The sequence below is a fragment of the Triturus cristatus genome, chromosome 3_2 (assembly GCF_964204655.1).
Source record: "Triturus cristatus chromosome 3_2, aTriCri1.1, whole genome shotgun sequence".
Lineage (NCBI taxonomy): Eukaryota > Metazoa > Chordata > Amphibia > Caudata > Salamandridae > Triturus > Triturus cristatus.
In genome coordinates this window covers 192,076,555-192,103,015 of record NC_140584.1, presented here as the reverse complement: position 1 = coordinate 192,103,015, position 26,461 = coordinate 192,076,555, and positions in this window count along the sequence as shown.

Here is a 26,461-nt window from a genome sequence, read left to right as displayed (position 1 = left end):
CTCTTTGGAACATTGGTCAGAAACACCAGCATGGCAGCAAAAACAGCCATGTGGCAGACCATCATCGATGCTGTGAATGCTGTTGGGGACACCAGAAGGACCAGGCAGGAATGCCAATCCAGGTGGTATGATCTGCGGAGGAGGGTCCGAGCCAAGATGCAGGAGGAACACAACCAGGCCAACGCCACTGGAGGAGGGCCCTCCCGCAGACCCGTACACTACCAGCCCTGGGAGGAGAGGGTGATGGCCATACTGCCGGTGGAGGCAGTGGACGGATTAGAAGGACTCCGAGACCCGGGTGAGTACACAAACAACGCACCTCACATGGGGGGAACGTCATCCACAACCAAAATCACTAACAGGCACGCAACCACCCCAAGCCATCGCATGACTCAACCACTCTCCATGAACACGCACATGCCACTGCTGCCACCATGCCCCATGCACCCAGCTGGACAATGTCAAGTCACAGGCCACAGAAGACACCAACACATGACACGGTAACCCGGATGGCGGGAGGCTGGGCCCCAAAAATCACATAGTGCAACTCAGAAGCAGACAACAATGCCCTCTGCCCATATGGCCTAGGTCACAGCCAGACAAACACTGTGTCCCCACACAGGAAAGACTCGCCAGCAAATGGCGGACGCCTTGCATCAACACATGGGGGTGAAGGCACTGTTTTGCACATGACAGCAGCTGATGAACAGCCAACATTGTGAAAGAGTGGCAGCACACACCACCACAACAGCAGCGCACACACAGACACTACACCCAATGGGTGCCTGGAGATCAGAAACAAACTCACTTCAACAAGCCAAGGGCCATTCAAAGATCTGCTAACAGTGTGTGCCCAGGAAGCTGGCCTGAGGTGACAGAGGGTGACACACAGAGGGAGGGAGAGGGGGACAGAGAGGGAGGGAGACACAGGAAGACGGACAGAGGGAGGAGGCTGACCCACAGAGGGAGGGAGAGGGGGACAGAGAGGGAGGGAGACACAGGGACACGGACAGAGGGAGGAGGCTGACACACAGAGGGAGGGAAAGGGGGACAGAGAGGGAGGGAGACACAGGGACACGGACAGAGGGAGGAGGCTGACACACGGAGGGAGGGAGAGGGGGACAGAGAGGGAGCGAGACGGACAGAGGGAGGAGGCTGACACACGGAGGGAGGGAGAGGGGGACAGAGAGGGAGGGAGAGGGGGACAGAGAGGGAGGGAGAGGGGGACAGAGAGGGAGGGAGAGGGGGACAGAGAGAGAGCGAGACACAGGGAGAGCAAATCAGCTGTGTGGCGTGTGCGAATGTCTGCTCGTCAGCAGGTAGACTGCGTGCATGTAGACAAGGGTGGCCAGTGCCAGAACCCCCCCTCTTCCCCATGGCAAAACACAGGGCCATGTCACAACCTGTTCACGAGCACAACGACAGCTACCTGGATCATATAAGTGTGTGGATCCACTCCATGTGCACATGTACAGTGCTACACGGAAGGCGCCAATGCATGGCTCGCCACACCTACCCACTCCACTGCTGACTGCAGTCACACTTGACGCAGCAAGTAAGACCGTGCCGCACATAGTTAAAGGGGCCAAAGTGGTGCCCAAGGGACACACCCATGCACAAGTGCACTGTGAGTGGAATGCAAGACAGATCCCAATTCCAAGAGGAAATGTCCCAACTTTGAAACTGATGAAACATGGATGTTGCATGGACCAAAATTAACATTGTCTCTCTCACACACAGGTCAACGTCGTGGTTCACCCCCCAACACTGGGGGGGAAGACTCACAGGACCCGGATCTGCAGGAGCCCGATCCCACCGGCAGCGACCACTCTCACCACTCTGTGGACGACCCCGACCGACCTGGCCCCTCTGGTGTCCAACCACCTGCAGCACCTGCGTCAGGTACAACTGTGCCAACCACCACCCCCACTCCTGCCACATCCCAGGAGACACCCAGGATCCCTGCCCCAACACCACAATGCAGCCAGGCTGGCCAGGAGGGACACGGTGTCCCGGGCACCCAGGAGGAGGCAGGCGACAACGCCAATGCCACCCCTCAGGGGTCCCGGAGACCCGATGTGCCCACAAGGGCAGGCCAGGTGCAAGTGGGCAGGGGTGGTGGGAGTGGAGGACGGCGGAGGCGCGAGCCTGACCAGTTGGCTGGGGAACCGGTATTTGCCCATGTCCGAAACATCATGGACACATACCAGCAGGACACCACGGGCATGGCCCAGGTTGTGTCCACCCTCAATGAGATCAAGGGGACCCTCGATGAGATAAAGACCCAGCAGGCCCAGCAACATGCGGAGCAACATGCCTGTCTACTGCGACACCAACGGAGGATGGAGGACAGACAGGCTGAGCAAGTGACGGCGTTCCAGGGGATTCACGATACACTCCGTCGGATGGCCGACAACATGGCCGACCCTCCCTGTGCCAGAAGGCGGAGAACATCACCACCCACAGGGAGGGATCAGGAGGAGGAGGAGGAAACATCCGATGGAGCATCCCAGACGTCGTCACGGCCTGCTTCTGAGGGTCCCCGCAGGAGGGCGGGTCGTCCACGGAAAAGACCGTGAGGGTCGGCGCAACATCACCATCTCCCAGGACACCTGGCCTGGCACCTGGCCCACTGGAGCAACAGCATCACAGCATCAAGAGACATTCTCTGCCACATGGCCCTGCTGGTCACTGTCTGACCAATGTTGACAAAGACTGTGGCATGGACTATGAGGATTTCCAATGGCAAGGACACCAACTCCCCTACTGAACTTTGGATTCCAAACTCCCGGAAAGCCCCTCACGTCATACCCCCCCCCCCACCCCCCCACAAAAATAAAAAATCACACCATGAAGAGAAGATGCCTGCTGGTTGCATTATTACATTACATGTGTCTTGTAAAGTCTAAACATGCCTGAGTTATCTTTTGACTTCAACCATCCACACCCTGGGGCCTGAGTCTGGCACAGGACACACGTGTCACAGTGTATTAGGCAAGACAGACATGGAGCACCATACACACCCGTGATGGGCCCAACCAGCTGAGGGGGTGGCCGCACAACCGTGCCGACAGACACATTGAGTACAGCAACAGTCATGCACAGAGGTCAGGGATCATGTGGAGTGTCCTGGGGGGCACCCAGGTATGTGTAGACAGGTGGCAGAACCATGTCCTGCAAGCTTGAGTCCGGTGGATGCAGAGAATGGGGGCCTGGCCAACGTTGGATGCATGGGGATGGCACATGTCACAATACCCACACAGTCATGGACATCATGCCCACTACACAGTCTCAGCCCCCACACACAGCTTGCATCTTGCTACTCGACACATTGACACATAGCCACAATCAGGGAATACCATGCCAGACATGCTGGAAGCACCGTGGCAACACACCAGCATTGACTGAGAAGAGGCACCTTGGAGGCATAGGGACACCTTTATTAGTCATGTTTTCGGGAGTGCAGAGGCAACTTGAAGTACATATGAACACATCTTGTGGAGTGACATGTGGGTCCAACACTGGCACCCCCCTTCTGCAGCACAAATGCCTGTTAGCCATGGAAGTGGCACACAAGCGTCGGCTAACAGCTAAACACCCACAGCTGCTCACGGAGAGCCTGCCATACACCATAGATCCGCTGTAGTGGAAGTCCCACACCATGTCAAGCCAATGCTAACCGTATGTGTCCGAGGGCAGTGTCACACACATTGATGCCATCATCACAATCCACTATCCCATCACTGATGACTGTCAACCAGTCAGACCATCTATTCAGGTGTACACTGCTGCATGTCGTGTCCCATGCTGATGCTACATGGCTGCAGAGGAACCAAACATCGACAGGGGCAGTGTGCATACATCGTGAACAACTGCCACACCCAATACACCCCTGATGCATCCCTTACCCTATGGAGACTTCCAAACGTGTCCGTGCCTGTAACGCTGAGTCAGCCCACGATGACGTGTCCATGAGGAATAGCAGTGCCACAACAATGCAACCAGCAGACGGCATGCGCAAGTACCTGGGGAAGAGACACACACAAGAAGTCATCCACAAAAAGCACAGCCACTTGCATGTGCATGTACTCGACACATGTAAGGATGACAACATGCTAGGTCACAATTATGACTGGGGAAATACAACCATCACTGCCACCATCACTCCAGTGACACGCCCACACACACCTCTGACTCACGTGCCATACATGCAGGTGGACACACACATCACAACACATGCCACACGGGGACAAATGCGTGCACACTCAGACACTGGTACTCACCACTAAGCAAAGAAGTCGCGTATGAGCCGAGTCCGGATGTCCTCCTGCGGCTCCACATCCTCCACATCACTAGCCCCATTGCCAAGCCCTTCGTCCTCCACGGGTGGATGGTCCTCGTCATCTTGATCCAGGAGTCATCTTGATCCAGGATGAGTGGCACAGCTTTCTCAACTGCCATGTTGTGCAGCATACAGCAGACCATGAAGATTTTGCAGACCTTCGCAGGGGCATATGGGAGGGCGCCGCCGGTCTTGTGGAGGCACCGAAAGCGGCTCTTCAGCAGGCCAAACGTCCTCTCTATCACTCGCCTTGTCCGGCCATGGGCGGTGTTGTAGCGGAGCTGGGCCGGCGTGATGGGGTTGCGGAGAGGTGTGAGCAGCCATGGCATGTTGGGATAGCCAGCGTCCCCTACATGGGAAGCACATGGACATCGTTAGAACTGGTGAAGCGGTCGTGCTGGTAGTCTATGCAAAATACAGGACTGACAGACTGTACCCACCAACAACACATGCTCTTTCGTTGCGCAGCTGCATCATCATTTCAGGCATCCTGCTACACCTCATGATGTAGGCATCGTGTGCTGATCCTGGAAAACGAGCACAGACATGTGAAATCACCATGTTGGACTGACACACCACAAGGGCATTGATGGAGTGGTAGTGCTTCCGATTGCGGTACGCTACCTCCCGTGCGTGTGGTGGTACCAAAGCTACATGTGTCCCATCTATGGACCCAATGACATGGGGCATCCCTCCCAGGGCATAGAATCCACGCTTGACCGCAGTCAACTGTTCAGGGGTTGGGAACTTGATGAAGTCATCCAGGTGAATCAACATGGCCTCTAAGAAATCATGCAGCACACGGCAGAACATGCTCTGGGACATGCCACCAACATGAGCTATGGTATATTGAAAGGTACCTGTGTCAAGAAAATGTAGGGCTGCCATTACCTTCAGCTGGGGTGTCAGTGCCGTAGGATACCTGTGCTGCGGTTCCAGGTGTGGTGCCAGTCTCGCCGTCAACTCCAGAATCAACCGTCATGGGAAGCGGTAGCACCGGATCCGATCATTCTCCCGCATGTCAGCCAAGTCCGGCATTGCTCGGGGAAGAGGTGGCGCTCTGCAGTAATTTGGAAGTGACAAGGAAGAGTGAGTGCACCACAACAACAATTTATATGTACAGAGCACATGTTAATCTGTCAATACACATATGCTACATAGGGATTCACGTATGTGCTACATGCCCAGGACACGTATGGCTGGCAGGTGACACTCCTACCAAGACCCAGCTACACACGGAGATTGAGAACCTCCCCATGCCATGCCATGGGAATAGCTGTGTCCCAGTGCAAGTGAACAGCCAGACGCAACACTGGAGTGACATACGCCCACACATCAGCAGAAGTAGGATGCCGATTGCAGAGACTGGTAGCGGAACACTAGAGCCACAGGTCACATGACATTACACTAGGACAGCCCACACACCTTGCCATGAAGGTGCACATGTCATGACTCACCACACAATCATTGTGAGGATGCAGACATGTCCTTGTCACACTACTCCGTGTCCCATGCATACATGTACACCTCACATCCGATACCACATGTGGCATGGTGTGCGGAACAGTGTGCAATGTCAATCTACACACAGACACATGTTGGTTGCTGCAACAGCTGCAGCTTTTGAGGGTGCTCCAACATCAACCTGATGGGAAGCCCCCACACATACATGACATAGTCACATTGTGCATCGTGGGTAGTGACAAGGCAGGTGTGGTAACCCCTGTAGCGGGCATCAGGGGACACTTCCGTGTGTTGGTGTCCGTGCCATGCCAGTGACGCTCACCCCAAGGGTGCAGTACGACATGCACACATGTCAAAGGAGTCAAGGGCATGCCTGGCACACATTGCACCGTCACACAGTACACCTGTACACATCTCATCATACATCTGGTGCCTTCTCCACTCAGGAGTAATGTTCCACATCACAGCCTGTCACACCTGTGCCCCACACATGTAGTAATGCACAGACGATGGCTTGATGTCCATCCATGGACAAGTATGCCCATTCATGGACAGGTATGTCCGCCCTATTCCTACCTGTGTGCCGCCTATCACCACTGTGATGTGTAAAAACCGCCGTACTGCTGCTAAGAGGGCCTGTGTACGTTCCCAAATCACTATGGGAGTGCTGCCGTATGTGTACCCATCGTGATGGCGAGCGTACAGGCATTTGTACGGTCCGTACCACTACGAGTACGCATACGCGAGGACACCCATAGTGATAGGGCCGTACGCACGCATTTACGCTCACTATCACTATGGGTGTTCACGCGTATGCGTACTCGTAGTGGTACGGGCCGTACACACGCATGTACGCTCACTATCACTGTGGGTGTCCTCGCGTATGCGTACTCGTTGTGGTACGGGCCGTACACACGCATCTACGCTCACTATCAGTATGGGTCTGCTCGCGTATGCGTACTCGTAGTGGTACGGGCCGTACACTCGCATCTACGCTCACTATCACTACGAGTACGCATACGCGAGCAGACCCATACTGATAGTGAGCGTAGATGCGTGTGTACGCTCACTATCACTACGAGTACGCATACGCGAGCAGACCCATACTGATAGTGAGCGTAGATGCGTGTGTACGGGCCGTACCACTACGAGTACGCATACGCGAGGACACCCATAATGATAGTGAACGTAGGCACGCGTGTAGGGGCCGTTGCAATGCATTTGGGGTGCCCTAGGGCCCCGAAACGCACCGTACCTGTGTGTGACGCTGAAAATTACATAGACGACAAGTATTAAGGCCTACATGCATGCTGGTTGTCATGGAGACCAAGTTCAAATTTTGAAATTGTTCTGGAAGGTGCACAGCAGAAGTCAGTTGGAATTCTTCTACTTTGTTGCAATGTGTTTGTGGGGCTGACATCATGCAGGAGAATGAAACCGATAGAGAACCCACAGACTGCTAGGTTTGAAGGGATTGGAGGAAACATAGGATGCAAATGTGAGTGACCAATCACTCTGTACTCCTGTGCATGAGATGGGCCAGCAAGGCAGATATAAGGCAGCCAGGTGCCATGAGGGTGCACTTGCCTGCACATCTCTGTATTCCACGACCCAGCTGCTGCTACTGATTCCCTGGAACCATGTCAAGGGCTGTGGAAAGGTCACAGCCATTCACCCTGGAGGAGAACATGGCTTTGGTGGATGTGATCCTCCCACGGTACCCCATGCTGTATGGGCGACCAGGTTATCAGGTGAGTGCAGTGTCCACTGCCACAGACTGTGTCCCTTTTTTGTGACTGTGACTTCTGCAATTGTGTCCAGGTGTGACACACATGCTATGTACTGTAGGGTGGGTCACAAGGGGGGGGAATGCCTGATGTCTCCCAGCAGTGCCCTGAGACAGGAGGGGTGGGTGCAGAGTCCTCCCAGCAGTGCCCTGAGACAGGAGGGGTGGGTGCCTATCACTCCCAGCAGTGCCCTGAGACAGGAGGGGTGGGTGTGATGCACAGTATGAGGCTGGATCTTTGATTGTGTCGTTGCCCTCATTCCACCTGTGTCCTTTCAATGGCACGTACTGCTTTTGCCCTTCCCCAGAGGATCATGTCCCTATGACAAAGGTGCAATGCATTGGATGCATACTAGGCCTTGTTGTGAACAGCGAATGTGTTCTAATCTGTGTCCCTGTGACATGTGCCAGGTGTATTGATGTAGTGTCACTTGTCCATCCTCACAGGTAGACGCCTCTGCCAAGGAGCAGATATGGCTGGACGCCGTCAGCGCCGTGAGGAGTGCGGAAGGTCGGAGGCGGCGCATGTCCCAGGTGAGGAAACGCTGGCAGGATATCCGGTGCTGGACGCGGAGGATCGCATGGGTCCTGCTGGGGGACTCACCTGAGAGCCACAAGAACCGCGGACGCCGCCGTCTCTCCCACATCCAGAAACGTGTGCTGGTGGTGGTCTTTCCTGACTTGGACAGGCGTCTACAGGACATGCAGCAGCCGGAAGGGGGTAGGTACATGTGTATGTTTGTTGTGTTTCACCAGCATTTGTAAGTGCAATGTTCCATGGATACACTTCCAGGGTTTATGGTGCTGTGCTGATCCTATCCCCCACAGACTTGCTGTGCTCTCCTGCCTCCCTTCCCCTCCTTGCAATGTGTTCCCTGGTCTGTGTGTAGTTGCTCCATCACAAGGTCATGTAGCCTGACACCTTCTACAAGTGTACAATGCCTGCAGCATTATGGGTGGGGGTGGTGTGTAACAGGATTTGGGACCTTACCTGTGCCCTGTCCAGTTCTGGACTTGTGGGTTCCATGTCAGTTGGCACTAATGCTGAGTCCAGACATGGGAGTTAGTCGCTCAAGTGTGAGGCCTTACAGTACGCATGTCCTATGTGGTGGCCTGTGACATGATGTGCATGAGTGTGCGTTACGCATAGTGCAGGGATGTTAGCGTGTGTTGCAGTCATTCCCATTCAGGAGCATGGAGTTGTGTGGCCACTACTGTCCCCAGGGGCATTTTTTCATAGGTATCATGTGTGTAATCCGAATATGTCGACAATCTCTGTGTCTACAGCATAGGGTGTGCTCTGTGCCATTGTCCCCTGGCACCATGTATATTGACGTGCGATGTATTACAAGTGTCCACTGTACAGCCTGACCTGATTTTCCAAGTACATACTCAAGGTGGCCATTGCCTGTGTGTCTTGTAGCAATCATCTGATGATGCCCATTTGTACATGATTCTTTGGACAGGCGCACCTTGGGTATTTGGTGTGCAACCTTGATTTGTTGCATCCCATGTGTATTTCACCCAGACTAAGAGATGTACGTGCTTCATGTGTCTCCATAGATTTGTCTCATGTAGGGGGTGGGTGGTGCGGGCATGTCCGACATGTCAAGACCTGATATCTCCTTGCTAGGACTGGCCAGTGTGTGATGTTTGCCTGGACATACACTCAAGGTGCAGTGTGCCAGTCAGGGTGGGCATGTTATCAGTATTACCTATGCTGCATGTGCCTCTTGTTCCTGCCTATGGTCCCTGCTCATCCCTATTTGCTGCCACGCTGTGTGGTGCTGATGCAGTGCTGGATTGTCCCCAGGGCCTTGCTCCTCAGTCAAAATTCCATATCATCTCATTTGCTAGTGTGTCATGCTCTCCATAGTTATTCCATGGCATGGTGGGTCGAAGAACTGTGTCTTGCATGCCCTACATATGTACCTTGTTTTGTAGATGTAACTCTTCCTTTGTATCAGGGTATGCACTGTAACCTACGTAGATTTGACTCATGTGACATATGTATACAGGTGTATGATTACTTTCTGTCTCTTCACCCTGCCCACAGCATCGTCGGGGGACACGGAGGGAGACATGGACACAGACGGCGCGGAGGGACGGAGCACCAGTGCCAGCGGTGACATCGGGGCTGGCACTTCGAGTGGGACTGAGGCGGTGGAGAGTGAACCCGGGGACCTGTTGACTGGCACAACAGAGTATGAAGCCGACGGGTCCGAGGAGGATCACTCCGAGTGGGCGGTGGCTGCACCACCATCTGACAGCAGCCCTACATCTGGCACCGCCCCTTCCATTGCCATCAGCCGCCTCCCACGTTCTCGTGTCCCTTCCCAGCGTGCCCGGTCCCCACATGTCTCCTTCCTGCCAGGCACCGCACCCCCTGCCCCTGTCTCCACTGCTGCCGCCAATGCTGAGTCTGTGGACATCCAGCGGCAGTTGCAGATTGGTCAGACTGAGATCCTTAATGTCCTCCATGGCCACAGCCAGGTCCTCAACAACATGGAGGCATACTTGGAGGGCATTCATTCATCGCAGGCTGACCAACGCAACTTGCTGAGGTCCATAGACTCCACACTGACTGCAGCAGTGGGTCTCCTGCAGCGCTACGTCCCACCCCCTACCCCTGCTCCTTCCACAATTCCCACTCCCATGCCTGTCCCACATACACCCAGACGTAAGCATGCACCCACCACAACAGACACAGGCACCACACCAGCAGGGAAGGTCCGCCGCACACCTCCTGACACGCACACACAGGGTGCAGTAGGCACACCCACTGGGTCGGGGGGCAAACGTGTGACACGCAGCCAGAGTGGGACTCCGCATTCCACCCAATCCACTCCCTCCAAATCCCCTCCCCTCAGCTCTCCTGGCCACATCTCCCCCAAAGACTCGTTCATGGCCGCTCTGTCCCTGAGCCCCACAGTGGCGCCACCACGCAAGCGGTCAAGGAAGTCCTCGGTCAGGGTGCTTGAGTCCCCCCCCTGTCCACATCCTCCCCCAGTGGCGCTGCGACCCATCCCTCTGACCCCCCCCCCTCCTTGGGGCCTGTGGTTCCTTCGGGTGCAGGGGAGTCCCTGGAGGACCTTGCCAAGGTGTGCAGTGAGATCCTAGAATCCACCTTTGGCCCTGCCCCACCCCCTGTGGTGGAGTCCTCCATCCCTGCACCCAATTCGCCTACCCTTTGCCCTCCTGTCCCTGCGGTGCCTGTTCCTTCCCCCCCACATGATGCCCTCACCCCTGTGGAAGACGACGACTCGTAACTGTGCAGGCAAGCTAGGGGACATGCATCCCACTGTGTCCCCCATCCAGCTCGGACTCCTGGACTGCCCTATGGCCTTTGTTATTATGGGACTTACGTCATACTAGTTTTTTGCTCATGCTGAATAAAGCTATTTATTTTTTGGCCTTGGAACACTCCTGCATTGCTGGCATTGCTGTTGGTGGGGCTGCTACATGGTTGTGGGTGTTGGTCATGTGTTGGGTGTGTGGGAAATGTAGTGGTGTGCTGCTCATAGGGGGGACCCTGGGATCAGTGTCCCAGTGGAGAAGTGTGGCTCACTGGTTAGAGTAGGCAGACCTGGAAGCAGAGGTCAGCCCAGGACCAGGGTTCAATTCCCAGCTCGGCTGGGTCTTGAGTCCATAAATTGTCCATGGACTCGATAATTCTTGCTCCAGTGCATACTCGATTCATGGGTTCACACTCTGCGACTCTGGGCAATAGCTTGCTTAATCTCCACAATGGCCCCTCGCGGCGGGATGCCTGGCTTTCGCCTTGTGGATGCCCTGCTGGGTTATCTCACAGGGAAATACCAGGACGGGTCCCCTAAGCAAGCGCTTAGAGACCGGTTGGTGATTTGCGCTATATAAATATCTGCACATTTACATTTACATTTACATCAGTGTGCCTCACACGGTGTTAGCTACCTTTCTCCATTCATGTAAGCAGTTACTGCATGTTGCAATTGTCCCAAGGTGTTTTCCTTCCTCTGTGTACCCTGACTTCTTCCCTGCAGGGTGTTCCCAATATTTAGTGCAGAGCTGTGTGTACATTAGCTGGGTGTGTGACGGACTCCTTCAACTTTGCACATGCATGCTGAGCCATTCTGCACCTGCATCATTCGTGGCATCCTTGGTAGTCATTGTACTTGTGTATGTGGACTATTGACATGACTTCATGTGTAAATGTTTTGTTTTTGGCCCTATGCATGCGTATACTTCCAGCCTGACTGACATTTGTGGGCATGGTATATGTGACTACTCCACCCTTTGCGTTCCATGGGCACTGCTGGGAGTGATGGGCACCCACCTCTCCTGTGTCTGGACACTGCTGGGAGTGATAGGCCCCCACCCCTCCTGTCTCAGGGCACTGCTGGGAGTGATAGGCCCCCACCCCTCCTGTCTCAGGGCACTGCTGGGATGACTCTGCACCCACCTCTCCTGTGTCTGGGCACTGCTGGGATGACTCTGCACCCACCCCTCCTGTCTCTGGGCTCTGCTGGGAGGACTCTGCACCCACCCCTCCTGTCTCTGGGCACTGCTGGGATGACTCTGCACCCACCTCTCCTGTGTCTGGGCACTGCTGGGAGTGATAGGCCCCCACCCCTCCTGTCTCAGGGCACTGCTGGGAGGACTCTGCACCCACCTCTCCAATTTCACAATATGTACGCTCATGACATGCACGGATGTGGGTACGCTCCATGCATTCGAGGTGGGGGTACGTGTCGTACTTACACTGTTGGGTTGGGGGTACGCTCCATGCATTCGAGGTGAGGGTACGAGTCGTACTTACACTGTTGGGGTGGGGGTACGCTCCATGCATTCGAGGTGAGGGTACGGGTCGTACTAACACTGTTGGGTTGGGGGTACGCTCCATGCATTCGAGGTGAGGGTAGGGGTCGTACTTACACTGTTGGGGTGGGGGTACGCTCCATGCATTCGAGGTGAGGGTACGGGTCGTACTTACACTGTTGGGGTGGGGGTACGCTCCATACGTACGCGGCTGAGGGTACGAGTCGTACTTACACTGTTGGGGTGGGGGTACGCTCCATGCATTCGAGGTGAGGGTAGGGGTCGTACTTACACTGTTGGGGTGGGGGTACGCTCCATGCATTCGAGGTGAGGGTACGGGTCGTACTTACACTGTTGGGGTGGGGGTACGCTCCATACGTACGCGGCTGAGGGTACGGGTCGTACTTACACTGTTGGGGTGGGGGTACGCTCCATGCGTCCGCGGGTGTGGGTACGGGTCGTACTTACACTGTTGGGGTGGGGGTACGCTCCATACGTACGCCGGTGGGGGTAGGGTCCGTACATATCCGTCACCACGCTATGTGATGCTTGTGCGGCCCGTACCCAGGCCTTTGCCACGTGGGTACGAGCCGTCCCGCCATTGTTGGGGTGACGTGGGTGTGGGCGTGGTACGACTCGTACCCACGCACTTCAGGCGTGGGTACGGGACGTACATGTCTGGTTGTGTTGCCGGTTCGCGTCGTGACGGACTTCCGTTGTGGCGGTCGCTGGCTTAGCTGGACACGCCCCCACCCCCTCATAGTGACCAGGGCCTGGGAGTCAGGTATGTCCAGGGCATGTGTGCTGTGTGACTTTGGTGGGGGGTTTGTGGCCTGCCCTGGTCCTGCCACCCCCACCCCACCCCACTTTCCCCCCTCCCTTAGTTGTTCTGACCTTCTGCGGCGTCTGCGTCGGAACCTGTAGAGGAGGTCGACTGCTATGAGGGCCGGGATGACACGTAGGTTCGGGTCCATGTCTGTCCGTCGCGTACGGGTCCTCCTTGTTCGCGTTGTCCTGTGTGTCCGTCGCGTACTGGTCCTCCTTGTTCGCGTCGTCCTGTGTGTCCGTCGCGTACTGGTCCTCCTTGTTCGCCTGTGTGTCCGTCGCGTACTGGTCCTCCTTGTTCGCGTCGTCCTGTCTGTCCGTCGCGTACTGGTGGTCCTTGTTCGCGTCGTCCTGATTTCCCGGCAGTTTTTGGCAGCCGGAAAATATTCACCGTGCGGGATGACGTCGGTGCGAATCGTAATTCCTGGTTCGTGAATGGCAGGCTGCGAGCGTCCCGACGTCAGGTCGGCGCTTTCCCGGATCGCATTTGTAGGTTTATTTTGTTCGGTCGGGGTTTTTTATGAATCGTACGGGAATGGTGTTCCCGTGCGATTCGTAATTCCATGTTTGTATTTTTTTACGACCGGGTGCGCGTCGGACGGAGAATATGCTCCGTCCGACGGTTCGTACCCGGTTTTTACAGGATTGTAATCGGCACCCTTGTGTTATAGAGAATCATGTCAGCATGACAATTTCTATTTAACATAGAAGAATGTGTGTACCAGGAACCAACCTATGTACATATGCTTGTTCTGCTTCAGAAGATTGGCTACCTGTAACATTTTCACCACAGTATGAAGGGTGTAGGCAGTAAGATCTTGGACATTTTGATCAAATCGTGCCTTTTTGATAACTGTTGCACTGTTGTAGATTTTTTTAATACTCTGTAGTGTATTCCTCATGAGAGTTTCACTGTTTTTTAACAGTGTGGTCTGGAATACACTCCCTCCATAGAGTAAACACTATTTACAGTACCCAGATCTCTACTGATATCACCTTCATTTCTCAATGTAGGTCCGGTGAGTGTCAAGGACTTGAAACAAGTAAAAGCTGTCTGTAGTACAGCCTTTGTTTTGGAACATACAATCACTATTTTGGCTTTCTGTGAGCAATTGTATACAGATTGAATACCGTACTCAATGAGGGTTTCCCATCTATCTGTGGTGTATGGTATAGGGTCAATGTTGCACACAATGCTTGCTTTCTACATCTAAGGGATTTGTATCTGTGATGGCACTTATGATACCTGATATTCTCCCGACTATTTTGTACTTGTCAGGCCTCTAATACCATAGTAATTTATAAAGCAATATGTGGGAAAATGAATCTTGGATGATGTCATTAGAGATGTCATAAATTATGTCCTCGAACATGTCATGAGTGATGTCATATCTGAGGGCATAAGCAGTGCATGTCGGGACACAAGTTATAGTTAGTGTTGCTAATTATAACTGGTGAATTTCTTTGCTTTTTGTAGTTCAACACATTTATGTTTTCATTGACAAATTCTCCTAACAATAATGTTTCTTTAACCTTTGGTTTCCGCAGTGAATTTCCAAGGTTTTTTAAAAATTCAATTCAATTCATGGTAAAAGAATGAGCCATACCAGTTGTGGTTGTTAATCAAAAGTTTACTAAGGAACACATAAATAACTCACTGCACTCGTGTAAAGTACCCATGTATATGTTACTCAAACCCAGTAAAGTACCCTTGTTTGTGTTTATTCCTCTTATAGTCCTCATAGACTCAACTTGTTCTTTTCTTCTAAATAATACAACTTTATCAAGTGCAACTGCCTTGGTACCTTTGAAAAAACTTTATCGGTACACATTTCCACATTGAGCAACTATGTGTTCTTAACATTGTTGACAGCTCACATCACTGTCGATACTGGGTATAGTACCCTACGCAACATTGCTCATAACCCAAGTTCCACATTTAATGCCGTGTGTAGTACCCTAGGAAACCAATCGCAACTCTGAGCTGATCATAGCTTATCTTAACTGGGACTTATTTGGTGTAGTATCATGTGGCATATAGGCTTAAATCATGTAAAGTCTATCTGGTAGCCACCAGTACAATTCTGACAAAGTAAACATCCTTCTACCAAAGACTGGAGTTCTTAGCGGACAGAACCACATGTTTGAAAGACACAGCCCCGACTCTATTGGATGTTCCTGATAGGGAAAAAGGACTGTGGTGGCCAACCGATTCGCTGTGCTCTTAATTTCCTAAAAAGTGGCTAATCTTTCTTCGTGTCTGCTTCAAATCTGGATTTTCTGCAAAAAGAAGGACAATACGTTAATACATAATAAGTAATGTTACTTATCTAATATACTATGTATACCCTGATAACCGCCCAAACGAGCGTATCCCTAACACTAATAAGGATTACATAATTGTTAATTAGAAGTGATGACCAAAGGAATAAAATTGTTCATGCAGAAACATTTATCTTTAAAAAGAGTGAAAACATAAACAACTAAGAAAACAATATAAGAATTTAAATGTTCCTAAGGAACAGCAACAGAAACTCCTGCTCCGGAGTGGGGCATTGAAGGATTTCAGAGAATTACAAATGCACATGCAATTCTTCGTCATTATTCATGCCTGCAGGAAAGTCACTGCCAGCTAGCAAAATCAACTTCGATTTAAGTCTACGTATGGCCTGGGTGCGATTACCACCCCTTGGTTTTTTGGGAACCATGTCTAAGCCAAAGTACTTAGCAGAGGTCCAATCCCCGTTATGTATCTTGTAAAAGTGTTTAGCCATACAGCAGCTAAAGTCCCTGTTCGTTATGGCTCGCCAGTGTTCAAGTACTCTTTTCTTAACTGGGAACATAGTGGATCCAATGTACCATTTCCCACACGGGCACACAATCACATAAACGACAAAGTCTGTGCCACAGTGAATATTTTTAGTGATTCTCCACTGTTTGTTAGTTCTCAAAAAATTTGACTACTTTCACAGTCTCATTGTGGCACCACGCCTCGCATTTGCTCATTTATGGAAGCCTCCCGCTCTTTCCAACCAATTGGTTTTGCCTCATGCTAGGTGGCTTTTGACCAGCATGTCCCTTAGGGACGAGCCTTGCCTGTATGTGATGGATGGTGACTGGCCCAACTTCGCATTCAGGATTGGATCTTGTGTTAGAATATCCCATCATTTTTTAGTGATTTCCTTAAATTCTCTTGAAAATTGAAATTAGTTATGAACCTTATGGGGCCTTCTTGGTCACCTAAGGCTTGTTCCAGTTTGGGAACACCAAAAAGAGCTTCACTCCTCTCTATTATGTCGGCTTTGGTTGCCCCTATCTGCAGCATTTTATAGAAATACCTTCTAGCACAAAATCTCCCCATCATTTCCTTTTTGTTCTTTTCATAATCCTCATTCGAGCTACAATTTCTCCTAGCTCGGAAGAATTCCCTGTAGGGAATGCTCCATCTTCGATGGCAGAATGGAGTATTGAGTTCCTCGCTGTCGCTTTCCTAAACAGGTCAGTATCAAGCTTCCCATTCTCTATATCTGCCTTCAACAAAGGCTGGGACCAACCTAAACACATCAGTATGGACATGGTGACGTAGATTTAAAGAAATAAGAAAAGATTTATGACTTGCCGGGAGTGCCCACCTCTGCTCTTTCTTACAAGAGTGCTTGAAGCATATATATATATATATATATATATATTCACTGAAAAAACCATAGGTTTCACACACGTTATAGTTAGGAATTAGCATTTAAAAAACCTTGCAAATTCACTTAAAAAACCATAGGTTTCACACATGTTATAGTTAGCTGGGCATTTCACTCGTGAAAAACCAATGAAATTCCCCCGTTATAGTTAGTGCAGGCAACTATAACTCACGCGACCGCAATCCTCTGCTGATGACGTCAGATATTACATCACTGTATTTAGACACTTATTTACCTATGTCTTCTTCCATTAATTTTTAGCTATACATATATTACAAATATTTTTTTTTCAGAAAGACACATATGTCATCAGTGATGTAATATCTGACGTCATCAGCAGAGGATTGCGGTTGCGTGAGTTATAGTTGCCTGCACTAACTATAACGGGGGAATTTCATTGGTTTTTCACTAGTGAAATGCCCAGCTAACTATAACATGTGTGAAACCTATAGTTTTTTAAGTGAATTTGCAAGGTTTTTTAAATGCTAATTCCTAACTATAACGTGTGTGAAACCTATGGTTTTTTCAGTGAATTTGTACGGTTTTTTAAATGCTAAGTTATGTATTTATTTATTTATTTTAAGGTTTTTCACCGTGCGTGTACCGTGCGCGCACGGTGGGCTTCGCGCACCGTGCGCGCGCTTTGGGCGCTCGATGCGCTTCGCGCACCGAGCGCCCACGTTCCGTAGTTCGCAGAATTTTTCCGTTTCTACCGTGCGCGTACGCTACGCGCACTCTGCGATTTTTCATAAAAAATTTAAAATACATTTTTGCCCTTGGGGGTCCTTCTGGGACCCCTGACCAAGGCTAGGGGGTCAGGAACTGTCCAGCCTGCCCCCTTTACACGTTATCCACCTTTGTTTTTCACCCCCTCAGACTGCGAGAGACAAAATGGCGGCCGACACTTCCTGGTTTCGACCGATTCGAATGTTTACTAAGATCTAACAACCAATCAGCATCGCGCTCGCGCACGGCGGCGTGCGCGTACGGTAAGCTTACGGTACGCGCTCGGAGCGCGCCTATAGATATATATATTGATTTAAATGCTATTTTCTCAGGAAATACTGAACAGATTTACACGAGACCTTCAAAAGGCACATCCCTGACCTGAGGGCTACCTCTCTGCCAAATTTCAAGTAATTCTGTTCAGCAGTTCGGACTGTAGCTCGGACTAAAGGTCCTATGGAAAAATGCATGGGTAAAACGCGTTTTGGGACCCCCCTTTTTCTCAGCCCCCGCTTGACGAATCCCCCCCGAGACTTTCAGGGAAGGAGCGTAGCGGAGAGCCCCACCTATTTTGAGAATTTCGCGAGGATTCGTCAATCGGCGCCAAAGTTATTCAAAATAGAATGTTGCGGATTTCCTATGGAAACACGGTCCTAACTATAACTATCTACTGGCGACTGCCAGTAGATAATGTATATATATATATATATATATATATATATATATATATATATATATATATATATATATATATATATATATATATTTATATATATTTATATATTACCTACTGGCAGTCGGCAGTAGGTAGTTATAGTTAAGACCAAGTTTCCATAGGAATAGCATTTTTTGTTTTGCTTATAACTTTGGCGTCGTTTGATGAATCTTCATGACATTTTCGAAACAAATTCTTTGTTCATATCAGCTCCTATGTGGGAAGTTTGGGGGTGATTCATCAAGGGGGGGGCTGAGACAAAAGAGGGTCTCAAAACGTGTTTTCTCCATGTTAATTTCCATAGGAAACTTTAGACAAGGCTACAGGTCGAACGGGTGAACGGAATTGCCCCAAATTTGGCAGGGTGAAGGGTCATCGACCACAATGCTGTGCCAGTACACGCCCTGGGGCGTGACTATAAATCAACGCTGCAAGTGCGGCAGAAGACTTGGCAGCTGTGCCTCTCTGTGCCAATGAGCAAGGGCTAGGAAGCCCGAAACATGTTTGGCTGTAAAACGCTGAAGAAGCAAGGCTGTTCTCTCTGCAACTTGCCAAATTAAAAGGATATTGCACGACCGTGTGTGGCGCCTCACTTTTTGGGCTCTTCATATGGATATATAGCGGCCCCGCCCAGGGTCGCGAGGTGCCCCGCCGCGGACGAGCGGCTCCTGCGTTGTGAATCTCTACAACGTGAAAAGGAACGGCGTAACCGATTTTGGCTGAGCTTACTGGCAGGGATTCAGCGTCACTTCTGGCAGCGACCCACTAGAGGATCTTTGAAATCAGTGGAGGGGCCCCGTTGTACTACATACTACATCGACCACAATGCTGTGCCAGTACACGCCCTGGGGCGTGACTATAAATCAACGCTGCAAGTGCGGCGGAAGACTTGGCAGCTGTGCCTCTCTGTGCCAGTGAGCAAGGGCTAGGAAGCCCGAAACATGTTTGGCTGTAAGACGCTGAAGAAGCAAGGCTGTTCTCTCTGCAACTTGCCAAATTAAAAGGATATTGCACGACCGTGTGTGGCGCCTCACTTTTTGGGCTCTTCATATGGATATATAGCGGCCCCGCCCAGGGTCGCGAGGTGCCCCGCCGCGGACGAGCGGCTCCTGCGTTGTGAATCTCTACAACGTGAAAAGGAACGGCGTAACCAATTTTGGCTGAGCTTACTGGCAGGGATTCAGCGTTACTTCTGGCAGCGACCCACTAGAGGATCTTTGAAATCAGTGGAGGGGCCCCGCTGTACTACATACTACATCGACCACAATGCTGTGCCAGTACACGCCCTGGGGCGTGACTATAAATCAACGCTGCAAGTGCGGCGGAAGACTTGGCAGCTGTGCCTCTCTGTGCCAGTGAGCAAGGGCTAGGAAGCCCGAAACATGTTTGGCTGTAAAACGCTGAAGAAGCAAGGCTGTTCTCTCTGCAACTTGCCAAATTAAAAGGATATTGCACGACCGTGTGTGGCGCCTCACTTTTTGGGCTCTTCATATGGATATATAGCGGCCCCGCCCAGGGTCGCGAGGTGCCCCGCCGCGGACGAGCGGCTCCTGCGTTGTGAATCTCTACAACGTGAAAAGGAACGGCGTAACCGATTTTGGCTGAGCTTACTGGCAGGGATTCAGCGTTACTTCTGGCAGCGACCCACTAGAGGATCTTTGAAATCAGTGGAGGGGCCCCGCTGTACTACATACTACATCGACCACAATGCTGTGCCAGTACACACCCTGGGGCGTGACTATAAATCAACGCTGCAAGTGCGGCGGAAGACTTGGCAGCTGTGCCTCTCTGTGCCAGTGAGCAAGGGCTAGGAAGCCCGAAACATGTTTGGCTGTAAAACGCTGAAGAAGCAAGGCTGTTCTCTCTGCAACTTGCCAAATTAAAAGGATATTGCACGACCGTGTGTTGCGCCTCACTTTTTGGGCTCTTCATATGGATATATAGCGGCCCCGCCCAGGGTCGCGAGGTGCCCCGCCATGGACGAGCGGCTCCTGCGTTGTGAATCTCTACAACGTGAAAAGGAACGGCGTAACCGATTTTGGCTGAGCTTACTGGCAGGGATTCAGCGTTACTTCTGGCAGCGACCCACTCGAGGATCTTTAAAATCAGTGGAGGGGCCCCGCTGTACTACATACTACATCGACCACAATGCTGTGCCAGTACACGCCCTGGGCGTGACTATAAATCAACGCTGCAAGTGCGGCGGAAGACTTGGCAGCTGTGCCTCTCTGTGCCAGTGAGCAAGGGCTTGGAAGCCCGAAACATGTTTGGCTGTAAAACGCTGAAGAAGCAAGGCTGTTCTCTCTGCAACTTGCCGAATTAAAAGGATATTGCACGACCGTGTGTGGCGCCTCACTTTTTGGGCTCTTCATATGGATATATATATATATATATTTATATGTATTACCTACTGGCAGTCGGCAGTAGGTAGTTATAGTTAAGACCAAGTTTCCATAGGAATAGCATTTTTTGTTTTGCTTATAACTTTGGCGTCGTTTGATGAATCTTCATGACATTTTCCAAACAAATTCTTTGTTCATATCAGCTCCTATGTGGGAAGTTTGGGGTGATTCATCAAGGGGGGGGCCGAGACAAAAGAGGGTCTCAAAACATGTTTTCTCCATGTTAATTTCCATAGGAAACTTTAGACAAGGCTACAGGTCGAACGGGTGAACGGAATTGCCCCAAATTTGGCAGGGTGAAGGGTCTTGGTCTAGAAAGCACGCTTTTGTTTATTTGGTGTAAATCCTTTCAGTAGTTTTAGAGAAATATCGAAGTTTACACATATCAATATTTGGGTATTCTGCCATCTGATTGGCTGAGGCGTTATGAGCACGAGCTTGCTGCTTATTGACTGTGAGCGGTGCGAGCGGTTGCAACTAGGAAGTGTTTGCTGCCATTTTGTGATTCCGTTAAATGAGTAAGGGGGAAAAAGGGCAAAAAAAGTAGGAACAGGGAGGGTAGGAGCACTGTAATGTCTGTGGGGTGTTTAGGGAGTGTGAAGCGAAGTATTTAGTCCTACCGGTGTGAAAGTGCTGTTTTGCCAAGAGTGAGAGGGTGCCGAGGTGAGGTGCCGGTACACTCGGGGATGAAAGCGTGTACTTAAACTGTGAGCTGAGTGCTGTAAACGGATGTGCTGAAGTATTTATCCCTACCCGTGTGAAAGTGCTGTTTTGTGCAGAGTGAGATGGTGCTGAGGTGAGGTGCCGGAACACTCGGGGATGAAAGCGTGCGCCTAAACGGTGAGCTGAGTGATGTAAACTGATGTGGTCTGGGCACTGTAGCATACTGGCCGCTGTAGGATAGCTGTGCAGGTGGTGTTGGTATGCGTTTAGAGTATAGCAGGAGTGGGAAGCAAACTACTCACTGGTACTGGTCTGAAGACTCGGGGATGAAACCGTGAGCGTAAGCCGTGTGCTGATTGCTGTAAAGTGATGTGTGTGGGCGCTGTAGGATACTGGTCGCTTTAGCATATCTGTGTAAGTAGTGTTAGTATGCGTTTATACGATACAGGGAGTGGGAAGCGAACTACTCTCCTCTACTTTATGAAGACTCGAATGCAGTATTTTAGGAAGCAGGAATAAAGAAATAATCGTGAAGAATATAATGCAGAATGTTGCAATGCCACAGAAGAGCAATGGTGAAATCAGATGTGTCTAAGAAAGTGGGTGTGTGTAATAGGAAGGAGGAATAAAGAAATAATCCTGAAGAATATAATGCAGAATGTTGCAATGCCACAGAAGAGAAATGGTGAAAACAGGTGTGTCTAAGAAAGTGGCTGTGTGTAATAAAGCGATGGAGTCTGGAAGTTATATAAAAAGTGTCTTTATTTAAGTGCCATAAATGGATCCACAGGTGCAAGAGGTAAGGCATTTAGTTGAGGCAAGTTCCAACCGCTTCTGCTGTATTCAAATGTAAGCTCCTGCATCAGTGAATTCCACATTACATGTTACAGTTCCATGTGACATAAACAATACCTATTACACTTGAATGACTCGAAATTCTATAATGAAAATAAAGGTAGGATACGATTAGCACATGTATCCTTTAAGAAAAGAAACAAATAAAAAATTGAAAAGTGTAATCATCAAACTTCTTCGGTACCCTGGTACTCCTTTGTTGTAACACAAAATTATCAACAGTAGAACAGTCAGCAATCTCTTGTACGGTAGATTCAATCTGGTGCGTATCAGAATTGGTAATAGTTGTAGTCACATCGGAACTTTGAGGAGGAACACAAAATTGTGCTTCTGAGAAGCACATTAGGTACCCGTCTCGTCAAACCATACATTATTGTCTTCAGCTCTTTCAAAAAAAAAACTTGTGCACAGAGCCAAGGCACCGAGCTGAGGCAAACGCCAACCGATTCTGTTATATTCAAATCTGAGGCTGCTGCATTAGTGAATTCCACATTACATGTAACAGTTCCATGTGACATAAACAATAGCTATTAGACCTGAATGATTCAATTCTATAATGAAAATAAAGGTAGGATACAATTAGCACACTGTGCCAACCAGTTCCTAAACAATGTCGTGTTTTTTGATGTTGATCGCCAGCTCGTGAGTAGAGGCTGAGGATGAGTGCATTTGTGTGAAAGGCCTTCGTGGATAACAGGCAGGTAGAGACACATGTGCACAAGAAAAGAGATGGTTTCAAAATGGATGTCGGGTTTAGGCTAATTTAGGAAGTAAATAGCATATTTTCTGTTTAGACTGGAGACGTAAGGGGCAATAATGAAAACAGAGTTCAAATGCCTGAGCAGACTTAGAAAGTTATTATATGAAAATAGTTCAATTGAAGTGTATTAAAAAAATTGAAAGGAAAAAGTCAAAAAAGTTGGTAAAAATCAATCCAAGAAGAACGTGAATTTCTTGGAGATTGCAGTCCGGAAGTTCTTCAGTGGCTTGAGATGCGTAATGTTCCAAGAGGTCATTGTTGCCATCGTGTGAGAAAAGGGAAGCGATCCAATTCATATATTTGAAGGGACAGTAATGTTCCTCGAATGTTGGAGCGGCAATTTGAATTGGCAGGCAATCTGCGATGTTGTCAAAGGTCGTACATTGCAGTAGATCTTTCGCGGCTGCGCAGAAATCCCATTCCGCCACAATACCTTTTTGCGTTCTATCCGTATGTATGTATGTCATTGCTCTACTGCCTGAACAATCGAGTTCATGGTTTTCAAGATACTCCATTACCTGCTGGATATCGGGAGCGATTGTTGGGATGTTGGCAAGGCATACATCCATTCGCCAGTCGAATGGGCAAGTTTTGCAATAGAATGATGGTTGGACGCACATTGGATATGTGTAAATAAATGTCATGTTGTAGCTGGCTCCGATAATAGATAGAGGCAGGCAGCCGAAAAGTAGTTCCATTTTTTCAAGGTATTGATGTAGCTTTGCGTAGAGGCGTATTCTGTCGGAGATACTTGCTACCACAGGGAGCGCAGTCCTTTTTTACAAGCAAAAATAGTAGTAGGATTGCCGCAAAGAGCGCGAGAATTTTGGGCACTGTTCCTGTTATTCCAGAGATGATCGAATGAATGAAGTGTGGTATTATACCAAAAACTGTTTGAAAGGCTGTGAGAAGGCCGGAATAGACTGTATTAAAAAAGTGTGCAAGACCTTGAGTGTGAGATGTGTTGAAAATTGGGTAATAATTCACAAAGTGTAATGGGAGGTTCGAATTTAAAAGGGACTGTATTTTACTGGAAGTTTGTGCTATCTGCAGGCGATAAATTTATTTTGCAGAAGTGAGGGATACTTCTTTAATGAAATTTGTTTGCAAAGTAGGGATTCAAGTCCAAGTTGAAGTTTGGGAGTTATTTTGTGTGGGTGGGAATAGACATTGCTACTGGATGTTACTCGGTTTGAAACAGTAAGGACATACGGTATGCCACCTCACATTTCGTAGGAGTGCATGTTATTGAGAAGCAGATAACTGCCGTTAGAAAGCTGTGTGGATGTTGGTGTGATTGTGGGAGTTGGCGCCGTTAGAAAGCTGTGTGAATGTTGGTGTGATTGTGGGAGTTGGCGTGCTTTCAAGAAAGCAGGCAAGATTGGGGGCTGTAAGCTTCGAAGTGGCGTGCAGTTGGAAATTCTTGAATAGTAATGGTTGACTGCCATTGTGGTCACAGTTTGCGCCTGTGAGAAAAACATCTGTATGCTCTTAAAGACAGCGATATGTAAATGGGAGAAACCACTGCTCGTGAATAAACGCACTCCCTTATATAATCACATACAACATGACAAACAACATGTACACCTATCAGACACAACAACGCTAAGTACTGTGGGAACCGTGGCTAGCCATGTACATAAAGCAAATATGGCATAGCACCTCTGTTACACAATACAGAATGCGAGGAGAGATGGGAGGAAAGTATGTACGAAGGTGGCAAGTGATTCTCGATTATAAAAGTATACAATGGAATGTGTTGAGGGGATGTTGCGGACAGACTTGAGTATACAGAGCACACACATGTACATGTGAACATGCACTGATGGTCTATTGAGTAGTGGACGGAACCATTATAGTACAGTCAGTAGGGAAGATTTTGAAAACATAGCGCGTGAGTGCCCTTCCCCCCCCCCAAATCTTTAGCGTAGTGGGCTGGCTCAGCGTACACAAGGCTAGTGTAGGGGTATGAATAAAAGGCACGTTTCTCTGGATGTGGTTCTTTTGCGGAATGGCGAACGTGTCTGCCAGGTCTGCGCAGCTTACACCACCACGAGGTTGACCTCGTGAGTGAAGGTGGCTGCATGAATGATGCTCTCAGCCTGCTGGTACTCAGAAACCGTTGTGGCCGCTGTGACGCACATATGCCCCACAGTTCACCTTTCGCTACCGCATTATGTGAAAGAGGGCCCACCACGTGCCGGCAGAAGCTCCTGGGGCGAGGTCGAAAGGTTCCTCAGATCAACACTGGCTACCGCGACACAGGCACACAGCATTCAGTTTGAGGCCCAGCAGCATGGAGTGCTCTGTATACTACTAACACAGTAGTCGAACAGGTACCAACAGTGGAACGGTGTCTTGATCCCACAATGGAAGATGTTAGAACTGCATCTGAGAATGGAGATGAAGGTACTCCCTTGGAGCAGGTTCAACCAAGTCTAGGTCACAATAGTGGAACGGTGTATTGATTCCAGAATGGACGATGTCCGATATTACTTGCTGGTGGGTTTTCACAGAACTCCTTCTGTTCACGTGCATCTGACTCTGTGCTTCCGTAGCTAATTGCTGCACATGAATATTTGGCTTGGCTGACTGTAGTGGCTGGAGTACACCGCGGAACAGCAGGTCCGAACAGTGAAACGGGGACTTGATCTCACAATGGACGATGTAAGAACTGCATCTGAGAGTGGAGATAAAGGTACTTCCTTCGACCTGGTGCTACCAACTCTAGGTACCAACAGTGGAATGGTGTCTTGATCCCACAATGGACTATGTTAGAACTGCATCTCAGAGTGGAGATGAAGGTACTCCCTTTCACCAGGTGCAACCAACTCTAGGTCCCAACAGTGGAACGGTGTCTTGATCCCACAATGGACGATGTTAGAACTGCATCTGAGAGTGGAGATGAAGGTACTCCCTTTGAACAGGTGCAATAAACTCTAGGTCCTAACAGTGGAACGGTGTCTTGATTCCACAATGGACGATGTTAGAACTGCATCTGAGAGTGGAGATGAAGGTACTCCCTTCGACCAGATGCAACCGACTCTAGGTCCCAACAGTGGAACGGTGTCTTGATCCCACAATGGACGATGTTAGAACTGAATCTGAGAGTGGAGATAAAGGTACTCTCTTTGACCAGGTGCTATCAACTCTAGGTCCCAACAGTGGAACGGTGTCTTGATCCCACAATGGACGGTATCCGATATTACCTGCTGCTTACTTTTCACAGAACTGTTTCCGTTGAGGTGCATCAGTGTCTGTGCTTCCGTAGTTAACTGCTGCACATGATTATAGGGCTTGGTTGACTGTAGTTGGAGGACTATACCGCGGTACAGAAGGTCCGAACAGTGAAACGGGGTCTTGGTTATATGATTGAGGATGTTAGAAGTTAAAGTCTGTGAGGATTTCTGTGTACCCCCTCCGACCAGGTG